This window comes from Strix aluco, chromosome 18 (assembly GCF_031877795.1).
Source record: "Strix aluco isolate bStrAlu1 chromosome 18, bStrAlu1.hap1, whole genome shotgun sequence".
NCBI lineage: Eukaryota > Metazoa > Chordata > Aves > Strigiformes > Strigidae > Strix > Strix aluco.
In genome coordinates, this window is record NC_133948.1 from 9,125,848 (window position 1) to 9,144,557 (window position 18,710).

An 18,710-nucleotide genomic window follows, 5' to 3' on the forward strand; every position below is an offset into this window, starting at 1 on the left:
AGATGCAGTCTTAATTCACAGTATAATCTGCATAATTTTCCTAAATATGTGACTAACTTCAATTTAGGAAAACGGAAATAACTATTTAACTTGCTACATGGAGGTGTTGTGTTTCAGTAGGAAGACCTTGTAACTGTTAGGTTTGCAAAGTAACTTATGTGAATTGTCTTTTTTTTTTTTTTAATTGGGAAAGAGAAGTATCCCAAATTCCAATCCACCTGAAGCCAGAACAAGACTAGACACAGGTTTTAATGAAATTAATTTCTTTTCTTCTGTGTTTTCATCATTACTTTATAGAGAATAATCTTTAGTTGTTGAACTCACCATGCTGTTCAGCAAAGTCAAAATAAGATGCAATAACTTACTGTTGCAATGAATCTTAAAGAAATGAGAGTACTGAGTGGAAAAGCCTTGGAACTAGAAGGACAGAAAACAAGTCAGAGCAAGTTAAATCATAGAGTAAAGACCTGTCAGATCATCTGGTCCATCTTTTGCAAGATTTTTCTATATAGCATACAAAACCTTTGTTTCAAACTGTGATGTTGCATAGTAATTCAAGGAGACCTCAGATTTCATCCCAGTTCCCCTTCTGCTAATTTTAGAAAAAGTTATTTCACTTGCCTCTCTGTTGTTTTTACTTCTGAGTACCCTATTTCTCAATTTAAGCGTTTAAGGGCAGAGATGCTGCTCCTGGAACCTCAGATTATGGCAACTTGTATAATGCTTATTTTGGTAGTATAATACTTGCATTGGATATGTCATGTTTCCTGCATCAGCTGCACCTCTGAACCTTGTAGGTCTGGGACAGCAGTCTGAGTTTAGCACTTCCTTCCCTTTCTTATACTTAAGGAAAGTACTATTTCCTTTTCTTTCAGATAGAAGTTGTATAGATACCATAACCTCCATCTGCATTCCTACAGCCAAGTGCCTGGCTTTGGTATTTTAGGGGAATAAAGTAATATATAGTAGTTATGTCTAAAAGGATATTCTCTAAACACCAGCATGTTACATCATTCCTTTGTCGTCACAGAAACTCGAGCTGTAAACAAGTTATTTCCCATTGGAACTTTCAGTGAAGTTTAGCTGTGTGGGATTTCCTGTGAGTCTGGACAGCTCTGCTGTTCTGCCTTTTAAGCATCTTTTACATAATGTCAGCTGCCCAAGAACTGATCATTCTGATGGTTAAAAATTTCTCCATACTTCAGCTTATTTATTTGTTGGCTTTTTTTTATTTAGGCAGTTCTTACTGATTTCGGTTTGTGTTTCAGTGGCTCCTCTCCCTCTCTTTTTCTCTCTCTGAGAATTGCATGTTTAGTATATTTAGTGAGGACAGTTCTACCTCCTTTCAGCCATGTTTTTTGCTGGGCTAAAGAATCCAAACTCTTATTCTGTGTTCATAAAATGGGCAGTCCATGACCAGATAGTTTCAGTAGTTCATATTTATGCTGAGTCAATCTTTCTCTAATATGGATCTCTGGAATATCATACTGAATTCCAGATGCAGGTCTTCTGTTGTCACATACACTGGTATTGGCAATTCTCTCTTCCTACTGAAGATAGTTCACTGTTACATCTTAGTGTTACGTTGCCCACTTCTTATGTAGTTGACTAATACTTTTTTTTCCTTCTCTTCTGAAGAAATCCAGGCTAGGTCTGCAGTTTCTAAGCTTACTGAAAATATATGCATCTTACAAAATAAATCTTTTTGGTTCTCAGATATAATCTAATACTAGTGTGTTTTGTTGCTTTTCCATCAGACTTGATGAAGGGGCTCATATAAAGAACCAGGCACTAGAGATTAAACAAGAGCTTAGATAAATAGGGAATATCCCAACTAACACTCGAATAAAATAACTAAGCTTTATGTAAGAGGGAGTATACTGCTCTGCTCCTTTTCTCAGTACTGTGATGTTTCTCTTTTAGTGTAGTCAGAGAGAGGATTCTAGTAACACTGACCATTTTAGGACCCTATGTTTAGAAAAGATGAAGAGATGTGAACTAGGAGACTACAGAGGGAGTGTTAGAGAGTGCTGGTGTACTAGCCAGGGACCAGGGATTGACGTTGTTTTCTCCATCAGGAGATGGGCATTAGTTGAACTGAGAGAAATTCAATAATTGGCAATACACATTTAAAGCAGAAATAAGACTATGTATTGGCTTTTTATTGGTTTTATCTTTTGTGCTACAGGCTTACTACCTGTGCGATGATGAGTAAATACTGCTGCATTTTGAAAGTGCTGTGTTTTACTTTATTAAACAAATTGGTTACTGATCCCTGTGATGAAAGAACTTACAGGTGCCAAATGCAGATGTGTCTGTTGCAGTAATGCAGTTGGGAAAAGGAGACTGTAATGTGATTGTACTGTGTGATTCCACCAATGATGCACGAAGCAAGGCCTGTGAGATGGCTTTTAGCCCTTGACATGCTTAGAAAGAAATAATCTAGGCTGTAGTTTGTCATGGTATCACAAAAGAAGGGAAAGACTAATAAGAATTACAGAACAAACACAACTGTTTCCTGTGAAAAGAGGTTGAAGTCTAGGGGAAAGCAGCTGGTCTCACAAAGGAAAGAGTGCTATCTTTTAATTGTAGGGTTTTTTTAGTTGTTTTTTTTTAAGCAGTAAACCAACATATTTTGGTATTGTAAAAGCTTCAAAAACAGTTATACAGGTATCTCTGTTAAAGAACAGAGCTATTGGTTCAGAAGTCCAAAGACAAACTTTGTCCAAAGACAAACTTTGGAGCTGTAATCTGTAGGAAAAGTCCCAATCTTCAGACAGTTTCTGACTTTGGTTAAATTCAAAAGGATAAGTGATGTAGAGATCTCAGAAGCTTTACTATCTGCATAGTAGCTCAATTAAGAAAACCAGAATTTCACGTAGTGTTTTATTTAAATGAGCTTTCTACTGTCTGTAGATCTATTAAGTATATCTGCATGTACCCGTGGGACTGCTGTACAGAGAATATAATTATTTTGTTTACTGTTTTGAGATTGATGTGACTGGAATCAATACCAGTTACTTTGCTTTTCATTACTGAAGGCATCTGAAATGTTGACCAACCTTATCTTACTTGTGTCAAACAGATCACAAAGCCCTTATATACACATCATTTGACCTTCTAGGACATTCTTCAAAGAACTGTCAGGCTTAGCACATCACTTTTTTTCTCACTTGAAGAAATTAAATCTAATTAGGAGGATCCTACTGATACAATGTAGATACAAATTACAGGTGCACAGATTGTATGGGGAGTCCAGAATGAAAATAGCTGTAATGAAGGGGCGGGGGAGACCCTGAAATAGTTTGACTTATTTTAGAGTACAAGATTGATAATTTAGTGACTTTAGTAGCTGCACAGATATAAAATATTTACAGCAAGTTGGAGAATTCTAAAGGGGAAAAGAACTCTCGCAAGGCATTTTCTTCTAGAGAATATAAAATGAGAAAGGAATTATGCACAAATACAACAGTTACGCAGTTTTAGTATTAGTGATTACCTGCCTGATATTAATTTCTCTCTTCTTCACACAGGTGTAGTTTGACTGAATACACCTGAATTACTTAGGTGTTTTAAGAGGAGAATCGTGAACAGAATTGACTTCTCTTTGGGAAACCTCTAACATTTCACTGCCCGTTAACATTGTCTTGTATAATATGCTTGTGCATTCTTGTTATTTCACATGAAATCAAGTGACTGATTTCTGATAGAAGTCTCAAGAGCATTGAGTTTATACAGGTTTCTCCCAGTTTTACCTCAGAATAACTGCTTGCATGTGTTTTTGGAGACAAGGAATGTTAATAGTAGTTTCTTCGTGAGAAACTAATTATTTAAAATATCTTTGGCACTATGAAATTGAAAGAAACTTAGCAGTTATGTACAATAACAAGACAAAACCCAGCTGGTTTAAAGTAGGTATAATATCCAGGAGTAAAAAATGTATGCCTGTTTCATATGTCCTTGTGTGACTAGGGAATTTAGAGCAGTCATTGTAAGATGAAGGAATCCAGCTCTCTGCATTATTGGACCCAGAGGCCATGCTGTGTCATTACTAATGCATGCAGGCATGTTCAATAAATTTCATGGTTATACATCTCATTGTCATTTTCAGAGTGCATTGATTTAAGCAGCTCCCACTGATCAAGAATACTACAACAGGCAGCACAGCCTAATATGGTGATAGGTACAAAGTGGAGAAATCTTATTTCGATCAAAAACTGAGAAAAAAATGACTGTAAGGTTGAACTGAACACTGGAGCAAGTTGCCCAGAGAGGTTGTGGCGATTACATTCCTGGAGATTTTCAAAACCTGACTGGAAAAGATCTTCAGCAACCTGCTCATAATTGACTCTGCTTTGAGCAGGGGAATTGTATCAGATGATCTCCAGCGGTCCTTTCCAACCTCAACTGTTCTGTGATTCTGTGAAAATAAGATGGTTAATAATTGAATATCCTTCAAATTATTCTGTCTTGTACAAGAAGAAGCAAAGTTGCAAGGGTCCTGATGATGCAAAGGGCATACAGTCCAGAAAGGAGTTTTGGGGATGTAAGACAGTCAATCTCCCTTTACGTTTCTCACCAGTGAGTATAACCCATCAGTGAATGTCCCAGCATGGGCAAGGGAGAGCTGGATGGACAGAGCTGTGGGTCAGTCTGGGGTGTGGCTGCAGTTCTGAGGGTACCGTGAGCAGATTCATTTATGAAACTCTGGTTTGTTTGGGTTTTTTAACCAACTTAGTTGTATCCATTTAAATTAACACTTAAGGTCAAACTTGTGCCTTCAGTGAAATAAAGAATTTTAAAAGGTTTATTTAAATTTAAAGCTTTCCAGTATCACTTTATACAGCTGGCTTCAAAGCATATTGAATATAATCTTCTAATGAGTTTTGGCTTTGCCAGTAGATACATGTTTCTTCCATTATCTTGTTTGTTTCTGTTTGGTATTTTGTACTTTGTGAGTAATATTTGCAATTACTTTTCTACAATAGCATGTTAGTAACAGCAGCAGGAAGCCATAGTTAGCTCAGCTGGAACATTTTGGCCTCTAGAGTTCTTGTTATTGCATTCAGAGTAAGAAATAACTGCCTGCTTATCTTTGTGGTTTTCTGATTCCCATCTTCCTCTCATGCCCTTTTCTTGTTCAGTATTACTTTATCGGTTAGACTTAAGACAGATGGTAGGATTAGTAAATGCAAGTTGATTGTAACAGATACTGTCTGACATTGGTGTGTAACTAGGAAGATGAAAACAATGGGCAGTAAATATTTTGGACAAGCTGAAAGAACTTGCTAAAATAATTCATAATTGTCTTGCTTGTTAAACTGGATAAACAAAGTGAAAATTATTTCCTTTTATTTACGCACATTTTTGAAGAGCCTCAGAATTGCTGTGATGGTGTATTGAGCTGTATTTCTGCTCGGTGCTCACTGCTTTTTGTTGACATATGTAGTTACTCATAACTCTTCCGTTGAGAACGTGGTACTGTGGTTGTGGGACTGGGGATCTGCGCTTGCTTCTCACCTTTACAACTGGTCTGCGTTAAAGTACCTTGAGGACATATTTGTAATATTAAAATAAAGGTGCTTAGCCCTTGTTTAAAATCCTGTCTCTGTGGAACTAGGTTACCTAATGAGCATGTTTTACTCATCTCATGGGGACAAAGCCTGAGCTGTTAAATCTGTGGCAGCAAAACGAAACAATTTTTGAACCAAGTCATCATTTTCAGCATCAATAGAAGGTCATGCCCTTGTCAGCCAGTGTTGGTTCAACATAAGGTTCCAGTCAGAATTGGCTGCATTATGCTTAGAGCTGTTCTTTAAGAGACCTTCACCCTTTACTATGTTTGGAACTGCTAATATGATGGGTCTTTTGAGTAGTTAGAAGAGACTTATTAAGATAGTCCTTACTGCAGTTATTCAGAGTATCTACTCATTAGTTCTCAGTAACTGGTCTGGCAGAAGTTTGTTCAAGCTCACGATACAGCACTAGATTAAATGCTCTTTTTCCATCATTTTTTCTTTCCTTAGTGTTGTGTGTTAAGCCATGATACTTTGGCAAGTTCAAAATACAACTCCACTTGTATTACTTCTGTAGTTTCAGTGTTGGCTTGGTTCCTGAGAAATTCAGACTTCTGGGACCTGCAGTTTGGCAGACTAAACTTTTTAAACAAGATTATAACTGAGGACTGGAAATCTTATTCTCTTGCTTTACTGCTTGACATACCTAGAGTTTTGCTCAGCTGTACTGTACAAGGATATCCAAAATCACATTACATCCACACCCCTTGCAATTTTAGGAGTATGTTATTGCAAAAAGTTAGCGATATGTTTTATTAGCAGTTGATTGTTCTAATCAAGAATTGCTCTAGTCTGATCTTTTTACAGTGCATGTATCATAGGCTTGAATTTCTCTTCCCTTGAGTCAGATGCTGAACAGTGGTTAGTTTTTAATCAATGGAAAACTACCAGAATGTGGAACATACTTTTTGGGCTATGTTGCTCAAAAAGAGAAAAAGTTACAACATACATAGATGGAAGTTATAGATAATTATAATTTCTTCCTGAAATCTTCCTAGGTACTACAGGCAGGTAAACAGGTAGCAGAGCACCCAGATTTATAACTCAAGTGAAATGATGATTTATTTGAAGACATAAATTAAAACAGCTTGCCATTCAGCTTTTGATTTTCTTAATCAGTAAGATTCTTAATGGTGATATATTTTTTTTTAATAGGCCATAATTTTCCACTTTTTTTAAACAGTAGAAGCTTTTAAAATGGCTCATAGCTAATTACCTTACTTATTTAAAAAATAAATTTAGAAGGGTCAGTTTAGGATTTGTTGCAATGTTTTAAAACTTAATCAAGCTATTAGTGGCATTTTTTAATCTGTAATGTTACCTCACTGATGTCTGTTTAATATTATTTCTGATTGTTGTCACTGTTTACATTTCTTTTTGGTTAGGGGAAATTGTGTGTTTATTTTATCTTTTGGAAAAAAAAATTAACAGGGCAAGCAATGGCAGTATTTTGCTTCTGACCTCTGGATCGAATTGCTCAGCAGGTGAACTCTGAATTGCTAATAAAAATGAAACTTTTGAGGAAAATTCTTGCCTGAGGTTGGATTTGTACTGGTTCAACACATTTCTTATGATTCTACCATCTCCCTCACTGCTGCTTCTGGAACAACATGACCCCTTTAATGAAATTTTATTTTGTGACAAACTGAATTTCCGTGTACGTGCTCTACTGCTAGTATGTTTCATGATTGTGATGAGGTTTCTCCTTTGTTCTGCAGTACTTAAAAGCATTTACTTATCAGAGTTGAAGATAAATAAAGCATCCTGTTTACTAATTAGATGAATTTTCATCAAGTGTCATCCTAAAGTCACTGAATTCCTGTATTAAGACATAGTGTTGCCTTATAACTTGTAAATTATGAAATGAAATATGAAAACTACCATGGAAGGTGAAGGCACACGTGCAGAATATATGGTTTTTGTAAGGCAGCCAAATGCTGACTGGCTTACAAGAATGGGGGGGAAAAAAACCCAAGTGTTCCTTCATAAAAGCAGTCTGCAGACAGCTTTTGTTCGTATTTTTTAGGACTCTTAAAAAAATAAATCAGTTTCTCTGATATAAAAAGCTATTTTTCCTATTGAGTGCATATACATCCTTTATGGGTTTGAGTGTTAGTCATTTTTTGCTGGTATTAAGGGGTTCAGGTTGAGCCTTGTGTGTGAGCACTCTTCGTTGAGGACTGTAAAAAACCCAAACCGAATAAAACCCTAGTTATTTGTGATTTTGATTACTTAAGTCACTGCTGTTAGGGGATATCCTTTGTGTCAGTGTGACTGTCCTACAAATCCAGTCTAGCCAGCAGTAGAAGAACCAATAGCCAGTGGTGCTTTGCATTGTAGTGCTATGGCTACACTTGGGCATATATATTCACAGAATCACAGAATGCATCTAGGTTGGAAAAGACCTTGACGATCACCTAGTCCAACCATTAACCCAACATTGAGAGCTCCCAACCACACCACACCCCCAAGCACCATGCCAACCCCACTCCCAAACACTTCCTGGGACAGGGATCCCACCACCCCCCCGGGCAGCCCACCCCAACGGCCAACAACCCGTTCTGCAAAGAAGTGCCTCCTAACATCCAGTCTATTCCTCTGTGTCTTGCCCAATGTGTAGTGATAATCAAGAATTCTATGGTACTACCATTCAACTATCTTGCTTCCTTTTTTTAAAAATTTAGAAATTCTGTGGAGGAATCAGGGATCTAAAATTTTTTAGATTTTAAGGTCAGAGTAAAATTTATCCTCGTCTCTCTCATAACCCCAATGCTGCTGGCTCTTAGTGTTCTACATTAGATGAAGGTGCGACTTCCAACTTGCAGTGTATGTATGGAATTGGATGTAGTTCTGGTTTGGAAGCAAAGACAGGTAAAACAGTTGGAAATTTGTGGTTTTGGGAGTTAAAATAAACATGAAGAACAGTTGATGAGGACTCAGTAAAATGTTGCCCAAGACAGTGTTTGTGTTCCCTGGGAATTAACACTTTGTATTACTGTTAGCTTGATTTGAAAAATTCTCCAGTGTCCCTGTAACTTCAAGTATGCATGTTTTCTGTGGAAAATATTCTTTTATGTATGTAACAAGTGTTAGGTCATTGAAATCAAGCATATGATCCAGAAAAAATTATATTTAGGCAAAGAGATAATAAGGAGAAACATCTTGGGTATTTTGCTTTATCTTGTTACTGTATGCTTAAATGATTTTTGGATTTTGTGATCCAGAGATTTCAGTAGAAACTAGTCCACTTAGTGGAGCATTCAAACCAGATAAGAGATTTCTACCATGGACTTTGATTTCAGGAAGCAGGAACTCTAGAGGCTGATGAAAGTCTTGATTTAGCTGTTTCGAACTAGGGATAGCAGTGTAGTTTTGGCAAGTGTTCAGGCTGTGAAGCTGTATACAGAGTTGTCCAGTTAGTCAAGTCAACAAGCTATTAGTCACATTGGTTACAGAGTTTCTATTCAGAGTTTGATCTGTCTCTTATGTTTTTCAGGGCTATCCATAACTTTGAGTTGTGCTTTATGAACAAGGAAAGGGGCCTAACATTTCGCCTGCAAGGGTGGTAAGAGTTGTCAGAATTTCCTTACATATATTTTTATTTTGTTTATTAACTGCACATGTTCATGTCTATGAAATCTAGAAGGCAAAATTGTTACTAATTTAATCCTTCTTGCTATTTACCATTCCAGACAGTCCTACAATTGTCATTCTTTAGCCAACAATAAAATGATGAAAGACTGAATTCATTTTATAGTAGTAGTCTTTAGTGGTCTTTTGCTCAAACAGTAGAACTATTGAACTGAGTATGGCTAAAATATGCAAGTGTTTGAATTAGTCTGCTTGGAATAGCAAACCACCATATAAAACCAAATGTCTGTATAATCAAAATGTATCAATCAAATGTAATTAACTGCGTATAGTTAACTAATAATAAAACTTCCAAAACTTTATAAATGGACCTTTTCAAAATGTTTTATTCTGCTGCTGTCCTGCTTTTAGACAAGGGGTGAACTGGCTCCCCATCTCCTAACTGCCTCCTCTCAGCCACTCTCAGTTTTGTGGTCAGTTGTGCCATCAGACTTTGAGGTTGTTCTCTGAGCTCTCTGTGCAGGAATCTGTGGCACATGAAAGTAATACAGGTATAAATTCAGTGGTTATCTACTTGTGTGATGGGATGTATGGCTTTCTACAGCATTTGACCCTTCTGCTAACTTACTGGTTTTAAGTGAAGAGCCCTTGTCAGAACAGTACAGTCAGTATAGTCAAAGACCAAGCAATTTATTAATTTGTATGACTTCAGTGACTTGGGAAGTCATTCCTGAGATAACTAACCAGACAGAAGTTTTCTTACACAAGGAAAAACCCATCTATGTTGGAATAAAGGAACATAATTTTAAAAAGTTGGTCTTTTAAATGACTAAAAGCAGAAGACAGCTGTACTTGCTAAATGAATAAAATTGATTGAATAATTTGAACTTTTGAAAGCCTTAATTTTCTAATTTAATTTCTTTTAACAGTCTCATTCTAACTTTTTTTTAGGGAAAGTAGAATTTTGGGTGAAAGATGGGAATATAGTTTACACAGTATGACAAAAACTGGATGTTACTGTTTCTTAATATGCTAAACATAACAGAAGAAGTGGGAGATTTCTTAGGAGATTTTTTGCTGTAGCAATCATCCTGAGGTGAAATTCGTAGTATTTAGAGCAAAGGAAAATAATTGTAGGGATGAAAGGGAGTAAAGTGACAGGAACTAGAAGGAGGTATCTCTTACCAAACAGCCTTACTACTTGTTCAAAATTAGGAAAAAAGTAACAGGCAATCAAATGATGCTGTTTGTGGATACATGAGCAACCTATTATTATTATGCAGCATATTTGTGAAGTAAAGGAATGTAGAACTTTGAAAATGTTCCTGCTTCTTCTATGTTGAAGAAACAGTAGTAATTGTGCTATCATTACCAAAAATATGTTTTACAGAGTTCATGACTAAGACTGATTTGCTTGTTTCAAAAGTGAGGTATGCCCTGTGCTCATTTTAAAGAGTATGTCACCCTTAATCAGGAGTGCCATACATTTTCAGAATGACAGTGCTTTCAATTTATTGCTTGTCAGCCCTGAAGAATGCTGGTTAGTTCCTTTACAAGTGCAACTCATTGGCTGAGATGCTGACTTACAAAACAGTTTTATTTTGATTGGTTATTGGTTTGTGGCTTTTAATGATAAAATGGAATTGCATTTTTTTGCAATAGACGTCTTGGTGGAAAATCTGAAAAGTTGGAGCCTTTTGGAACTGCTCTTACTCCCACTGAGGTCAGTGGTAGAATTTCTGTGGCTTTCAGTGGGAGTAACGTTATACTGTCTGATTGTGAAGACTTTTCCTCTTCTTTCAAAAACTGCTTATAATAGTCTCTTATTGCTAGGGTTACATGAAAATGAAGTAACTACTGTACTACTTGAGTACAAAAAAAAGATATTTCTTAAGTAGGAGAAAGAAGTTTTAACCGTTTCTGTTATGCCAGCATGTTGATTTTTTAAAAAAATATCTACAGCTCTGAAAATCATTGCACCATAAAAATTGGTTGTCTATAATTATTTTGCTTGTATCATCCAGTGTGTTATATGCAGAAGTAGGTCTAAACAGAAAGAGTGCCTTCTCATGAGGGAAGAATGAGAATTGCAGGATGCATACTTACTGGAGTAACAGTAGACATGGCCTAAATTCTATAATCACAGATATTACTGGTTATCTAAACAGGGGATTTAGATTAGTGAGAAAGCATGCCATTTCATTAATAGATGTAAAGTTTTCAAAACTGTGTATTAGTTCTCAACTCTAAATAAAAGTTTAATATAATATTATTAGTGGCATTTTCGTGGATGTCATTTAAGAAAAGATTAACAATTTTTTTCAGAGGTGAACATTTCAAAAAGTGAGATACTGTATTTTCTATGCAATAGCTTTTTTCCTCTAGGAAGATGCTATTACAAGTGATTTGGCATAAAAGCTTCTAGCCAGTGGTTGCCCAGAAATTAGTTGTGAAATGTTAAAAATAACTGCCTTTTCAAAAATTAATACTTAATACTAAGTAGATATTTCCAGAACTGTGGTTGTGTGATTTAAATGGTCAGTTTTGATTGTAATGTGCAAAATGGAGTTGACTTGATTTGAAACATCTTCTAGGCTGCCAGATTTCAGACCTGAGCCGTCCAGAACACGTGGTTTTTATCTGTTATAAAATTTTTTTCCCTAATTCATTGTTCGTAGATTAATGTCTGCTTATTTTGGGTTTCTACCATCTTTTCTGGAACAATCAAGAACAATGAATTAATCTTGTTTAGTTGATGGATTACTCTAGATTAATCAAATGCCTACTTAATATGCTTGATATTTCTTCTGAGTAAGCCATTTAAAAAAATTTTTTCTATAGTTAAGTTTATTATAAAATTAAGTCTTGAGCATGTTCAGATTGTTTGTCACACTCGGGAAGTGCAAAATATGACCCAAAAGTAGCATTTTGGTTTATAAACATTTGCAGCATAAACAAGTCTGAGCTAAGCAATTTTAGAAGGAATTTCCATTACGTGTAGCGTATATTATATGTAGATGCAGTTAGTGGTTTTTCATATGTAGCTCTTGGAAATTATTTTTGTCTGGTTTATCTGACACCAAGTTTATTTCTCTTGAATTAAAACTTTTACTATTGTGTCTGCATGAAATGGTTTACAAACTAAATCTGAGGGCTTACTCTGTGTTGTATGTCTGAGAATTTACGTCTACATGATTATATTCACTTAATGATCATACAAGCCTTCCAGAATTGCTGATGAGTCCTTATTTTGCCTTCATTATTGTCCACACAATTCTAGTGCCTTTTGGTGGTGCTGAATGGATTTAAAAAGAAATGTTGAGTTCTTACATACAATGCACATGGATTTAATTTAATTTATTTCTGATAGTCTCATTTGGGATCACTTTATAATTCGTAATTAAAAATGGTTACTTGTTTGAAAGTGTGGGGAGTTTGCCTTGGTGCTGCTTATGACCTGGCATGCTTTGTTGATGATCATGTGGTCCAGGCAGCTGAAGAGCTGAACTCCTTCTGTTAACCTGTACAAGGCCTGGGTTGCAAGCCACTCTGATGTTGGAAGTTGCTGCCCTACATGCCTGGGTCTCCTCTGAGCAATGGGGACAGCAACAAGAGCACTCCTGGTACTCTGCAGCAATGGTGCAGCAGGCTGTGGCTATTGTCTTTCCTCCAGTTCATTGTTTGTGTAGCTACCCATGCACTAACAGAAGATGGGTTGTATTACTACAAATAATATTTTATGGTTGATCAGGTAGGGTTTAATAAATTACAGTTAACTTTAGGGAGCATCTAAACTACTGGAATGCTGATAATCAAAACAGGCAGGCTTTTTTTAGAAGGGTGTAGTTAATCGATTACTTGACGTGGCACATATAACCTACTTATTAGCAAAATGTCTTGCAAAAGTACTCACCTGTCTGAAGTAGAATTTAATTGGATAAGGTTGGCCTTAAAAGTAGACTTTCAGGTAGCTGAAGTCTGAGTGATACGTTATGTGCCTTCTTGCTTTCTACTTCATGGCTCAGAGAAAACTTGCGTCATCTAAAATGCATTAGTATTCAGAATTTGTATGCTTTTCTGAACCCAAAAGACTGATAATCTGTAGACAGTATTCGGAAACATGCTACTGTATACCCATCAAAAGGAGTCGTACATCTTTGCACACAGTAGTATTGAAAACAAACATGTAACTTCTGATCCTTAAGGTCTAACTGTGAATGTTTCCATTCTGGTTCAACATACAATGTAACTCCTCTGTGATATCTTTGCTGGCATATTCCCTGAAGCCATACTGTATTTCCCCATGTGGATCCAATTGGGAGATTAAAAGTTTAGGATTTAATCTGTACTTCCATAGCAAGAGTCATAATAGGCCTTCTTAGTATTCAGTCAGTGTTCTTGGAGACGTCTCTGGCAATACTGGAGTAATATTGGCATGGTCTATTAAAACCACAGTGAATAAAATTTTAAGACCCAGTTTCTTGATTTACACTTCTTACAGCAACATCTAATAGAATCGGCAAGGCATAAATGTTAGGCAAATTTTCTCCTTTTATTTAGATCCATTAAAGCCCCTTCCAAGCAGATAAAGGAAACTTAGATTATGGAAAGAATTAAGCAATAAATATAAAGCATTATCTTAGAAATACCTTACAATACCTGCTCCTTAGTATGCCCCCCCCCCCCCCCCCCCCCCCCGAAACATATCCTCTTCAAATAACTTTAAATTGCAGAATGGATGCAGATGCAATTGAAATGCAGCCATTTTCAACTGCTGCACCATGCTGTGGTGACTGCTTTTAATTGTTGTTTCTTTCTTCAGGTGTAAAAAAATATACTTGATAAAAAAGGACAGGCAATTTTATTTGGCTTTTGCTGCTTTCTTGATTTCTTGTAATTCCAGTATTATTCTTCCATTGTAAACTTTAATATTATGCTTTAGAAAAAGCTTTATGGTAAACAATAATTAAACTTTTTTTTTTCTTAAAGCTATATATGGTGTATGAATAGGTGCTGTTGGCTTCAACAGGGATGTTCATGGAATAAGTGTTCCAAAACTGACTTGCCAACTTTGCAGTAGAAATCTGTTGAAAATTGTCAATAAGAATTTTGCTAGACTTTTTTCCTTGTACATCTTAAATTAAGGGTCATCCTGTTAAAAACCTGATGACTTTGTTAAATTTTGAAATAGTCTCTTAAAACATCTACATAGTAATGTCAAGAGCATTAAACTCTAATGAAACAATTACCTTTGCCTTCTAGATTTAAAGCTGAATTTTTCCCTCCATCTGGAGGGTTACACCCAAAGAACTGCGGAGATGTATTGTCTCATGAGAGTTCTGGCAGGGATTGTTTCCCTGAAACAGTGCATTCAGAAACAGAAGGGAAATATGCCCTGATATGTCTCGGAAGCTAAAAGCATTGCTTGTTCCTCCTCTCCTTCCTGACTGGAATTCCAGTAATTGTTGCAGCTTATAGCATCGCCCACATAAATAGAAAGGGAGACTTTGTTTCTTGCAAGTGCTACCTACCATTGCCAGGATGGATCTCAGGCATTTTTGATTGGGGTTATGAGGGCATATTTATCTCGTTAAAATGATCATTAGCATATTCTTCCATTGACATTATCTTCAGCATGTTCCTTCTTCTAATTAAATTGTACCTTATTGTATGGTAATTCTTTTGCTTTCCTGAAGTGTTTCTTCTCCTTAAGATAGCTGTAGAGAATGAGAATTGATAGTTACCTCAATGAGCTGCATGACAGAAGACTGAATTCATAATACTGTAATGAATCGCAGCGCTTCTTGTTTTGAGAATTTCTTCTCCTGGCACTAGGCATTTGTGAAAATATCTGCTGGTATGTTTTTCAAGTTTTACTATATACACATGTATGGGATGTTATTTTGGCACAAAGATGACACTTTATTTGGTGACAAAGATAAAATTTTCAGCATTCTTGGAGGAAGGTTGGGTTTGGTTTGGTAGTTGCATGTCACTTTCCGGGTATTTATAGATCCAGGGGGCAGCACAAAGGCTAGATGCTTTCCAGCATGTGTTAATGCAGTAGTACATCTTTCAAGAAGTTTTTTTTATGGAGCTGAGTTTGGAAATGTGTTTGAAAACAGCCTTGTCACACATGTCATCAAGGTTAGAAGGGAGAGAAAGTAGACTTCAACGTTTCAACTAAGGTTTTGTGAAAGGAACGTAGAATGTTAGTGTTTGCTAACTAGTAAACTAGTTTCTTCGTGCCTCTTGAACAGTCCTGCAGTAGAGATGACTCAGTTTCTCCTGTTCCATGAAATATTTAGCTCACGCTGCTGTTTGGGACCTGAGCATTGAACTTGCAGGGAATATACTTGTTAAAACCCACTGATGGTGGATTATGAATCTGAAGTGCTAAAAGCAGTATCAGATGACAGCCTGGAGTGCACAGTGCGGAAAAATCTCCAAGTGAGGTTGGGAGTGTGGTGTCTGTACTTGGAAATACTCGATGATGTTATGGAGAACAGAGATTAATTCACCCTCTCTGTTTATAGACAATGGAGGCTTTTTTGACATAGCATAGTGCTTTGAAAAGGGCCTCTCCTAACTGCAGTATTGACTTTATCATGCTTTGCTATGACCAGTTCTGAAGAAATGACAACAGTTGTTTTTGTGTTATAGCAGTACAGCGGCATGTAGTGAATACCAGCTCATTCCTTTGAATCCTGGCTTAGAACACCTTTTAATTTAATTTCAAGTAAACATCAACTGAAAAATGTTTATTTTGCTGAGCATTGGACCTGATTAACAGCATCATAACATGTTTCTGTGTTTAGTAATTTAAGCTCATTACTTACAGTTTTGGGAAACTGCCATGTGTGTTGGTAACAGTTGTTAATTAAAAAAAAATATTATACATCAGTTAGACTAATATTAGGGCCCCAGATCTGGAGGTATACAGCCTTATCAAAAGCAGACTTTTTATAATAATCTTTGTGTACCAGTGACATTGTAGGATAAATGCTGCTTTGTGTTCATTTTTTAATCAAGAAAAACTCCACTGGTTTACTGGATTTGTTCCAGACTTAAACCGCTGTAAAAGCATACAACTGCTGTGTAAACATTTTCTGCCAGCAGGTGGAAATATATATACAACTCATCCATTGACTTATTTCTGTCTTTAGCTGGCTGATGTTTCTCTCCCAATCACTGAGGCTGAAGGTTTGTGGAAATCCTATTTAAAATTTGCAACATAATGGATCTTGCTGAGCCCAAATTTGCAAGTTCAGCTCCTTTATGGATGTCTAACTGCTCTTGGACCTGTCAGGTGTTCCATCTCTGTGCTGTAGCATTATCACTGAACCTTCTTGCATAGTCATGCATTAAATAAAGAGCAGTAATTGTTTCAAATGAACATGAGCAGTACCTTCCATTGGAATAAAAGTGGATAGGAAAGAGGTAATTATATTTTAAATATCAGAGGCTGATATTTTCCTGTCCAGAATACCATCAGTAATGGTCCTCAACTGAATCAAAGGAATAAAATGGAAAAGGGAATTGTGCTGACTAGAACCAGAGGAGCAGATGATTGTGGGAGGATGATTTTTCATCTGTCTGGTGTTAGTAAGTTTGAACTGTATATTGAGGCAGATTAGGAAATTAGCTTACTTTGTAAAGGTGAGACTTATAGCTGCATATATTCCTTCTTGTTTTCCACCCTATTGTCAGTGCAGTTACCATTCTAGGACTTAACTTTTGGGAGTTAAGAATGTCATGAAGGGGAAACAAACTCACTGCCTTCTTTATGTAGAGAAGGTTGTAGGTATTTGTATAGTGTTTTTGTGAGAAGGCATAGTCCACAATTAGTGTTAGTTGCAGCAGTAATAGTGGAAAAAGTGTATGGCTACTTTTGGGGAACAAGAAGTTGCTACTGTTTAATAAATTATAAAATTATTTTTTGCTGTAAGTTTTCATCTCTTTCCATGGCAATACTTCCTTAATTTTCAGGGACTGAAGAGTTTAATTCCTAAGTTTTTCAATTAGTTCAAATGAACAGAATTACTGCTGCCCAGTTGTGAGGTTCTGTTTTATTTGGTGTATGTGATAGCAGTGGATAATATCTGACCAAAATACCTTCCTTGCAGGTGCATCATTTTTCAGGGGTGGAAGGAAAGTGTTACATACAAACTAAAAACTGTGGAAAGAAAGTCTTTACTCACATGGAATTTGTCAAGCAGGCACATGTGCCATGGAATTGTTTGCACTTGCTAATGGCTAATCGACTGCCTTACAGCTCAGTTTAAGTATGAAAGCTCTTGCCTTCCTTTTTTCTGTATAACACAACTAGAGGAGAGGGCACTACTGCATTACAGGGTGCACTTGGTGTGTGAGGTTGAGAGCTGATCACACCCTGCTTAACTGGTGAGAACAGACAGCTTAAAGTGTAACACTATTCTCTTTTTTTTTCTTTCTTCTTCCCTGCTTGGTAAATATTAAATAGGAAAAGGTTATCAAGCCTTTCTGAGGAAACTCATTTAAAAAGAAAGAAATTAGAATATTTTAGCTCAATTTTCTGAATAATAATGTGCACAGATTACATTTTGCATCTTGGCCCAAAATCCAATCAATTCTTTTTATTTCTGCATATAATATAATTTCTTGGCATTTTGGAGAAGACGGCACTGGAAACCTGTGTGTATGGATTTTTTTTTTTTAAAGCAAGTTATATTGGTGTAATGAATTAGAAGCCCATCCTCAGTTAGAAACATTTGATCAAATGCATAATAAATAACCAAACTGTATTAAAGTCTGTGACTATAATTGTAAATTTTAATATGATTCATCCAAAACTGTAAGTGTAAAATACAGTAGAAAAAATTATATCTTGGGCCACTAAAGTCAAGTTAATTGGAAGAAGAGCAGTGCAGGGGAGAGTGGCATTTTGTTTTGTCATATTGTGACCACAGGGTATTTCAGAATAGTTTGAGTTTGTTAAAAGGCAAATTTTTCTGGAAGGGATAAATGCAGGATTGTATTTGTCAATTTATAATAGGAGTGGAATTTCATTAGCACTACTATTCATTTGTGTGGTGGGAGGAAGAGTAAAATAGATTCTCATTGACTTAAAATGTCACTGTCAATTCTAGCTGCTGGAATTCTCTGCAGTTTGTTGGCTGAATATATGAAAGAAAATAGGACTATGGGTCAGCCCTGTTCTCTCTAATTAGGATCCTTGGGGTTTTGTGTGGGCTTAGACGTTTGGGTGTTTTTGTTGTTGTAGTTGTATAACATTGTGCTTTTGTCTTCTAACACCCAGGTGCTCTTTGCTTTCTGATAGTGCTTCATTTTTATTTCTGTAATGCAAACAGTCCTCTCAATTGCAAAAGTGTGATTTGTTGTGCCCATACTTCATACCTTTCTCTCCCTGGTGTCGTGTGAAGTCCTTGACATTTCTTCACTTGGCCGTTTACACGATTTCCTTGTCCAACTGCTGACTGTCCTTTCTTCAGTGTTTCTCTCAAACTTCTGTTTATTCTCTCCTTCTAAGAGCTGTACAACAAA

The 18,710-nt window shown here is 36.3% G+C and overlaps 1 protein-coding gene across 13 annotated transcripts in view; it reads left to right on the forward strand.

The window, feature by feature from the left end:
* Positions 1 to 18,710, forward strand: part of ARVCF (ARVCF delta catenin family member) — a 291,235-nt gene that overhangs the window by 16,825 nt on the left and 255,700 nt on the right. For 11 of the 13 annotated variants that reach the window (XM_074844402.1, XM_074844399.1, XM_074844400.1 and 8 more), the window contains one exon: positions 9,073 to 9,141. The exons of the other annotated variants lie outside the window; for them this stretch is intronic. The gene's annotated coding sequence lies outside the window, so the exon portion shown is untranslated. The remainder of the gene's footprint in view (positions 1 to 9,072; positions 9,142 to 18,710) is intronic. 13 annotated transcript variants of the gene reach the window in all.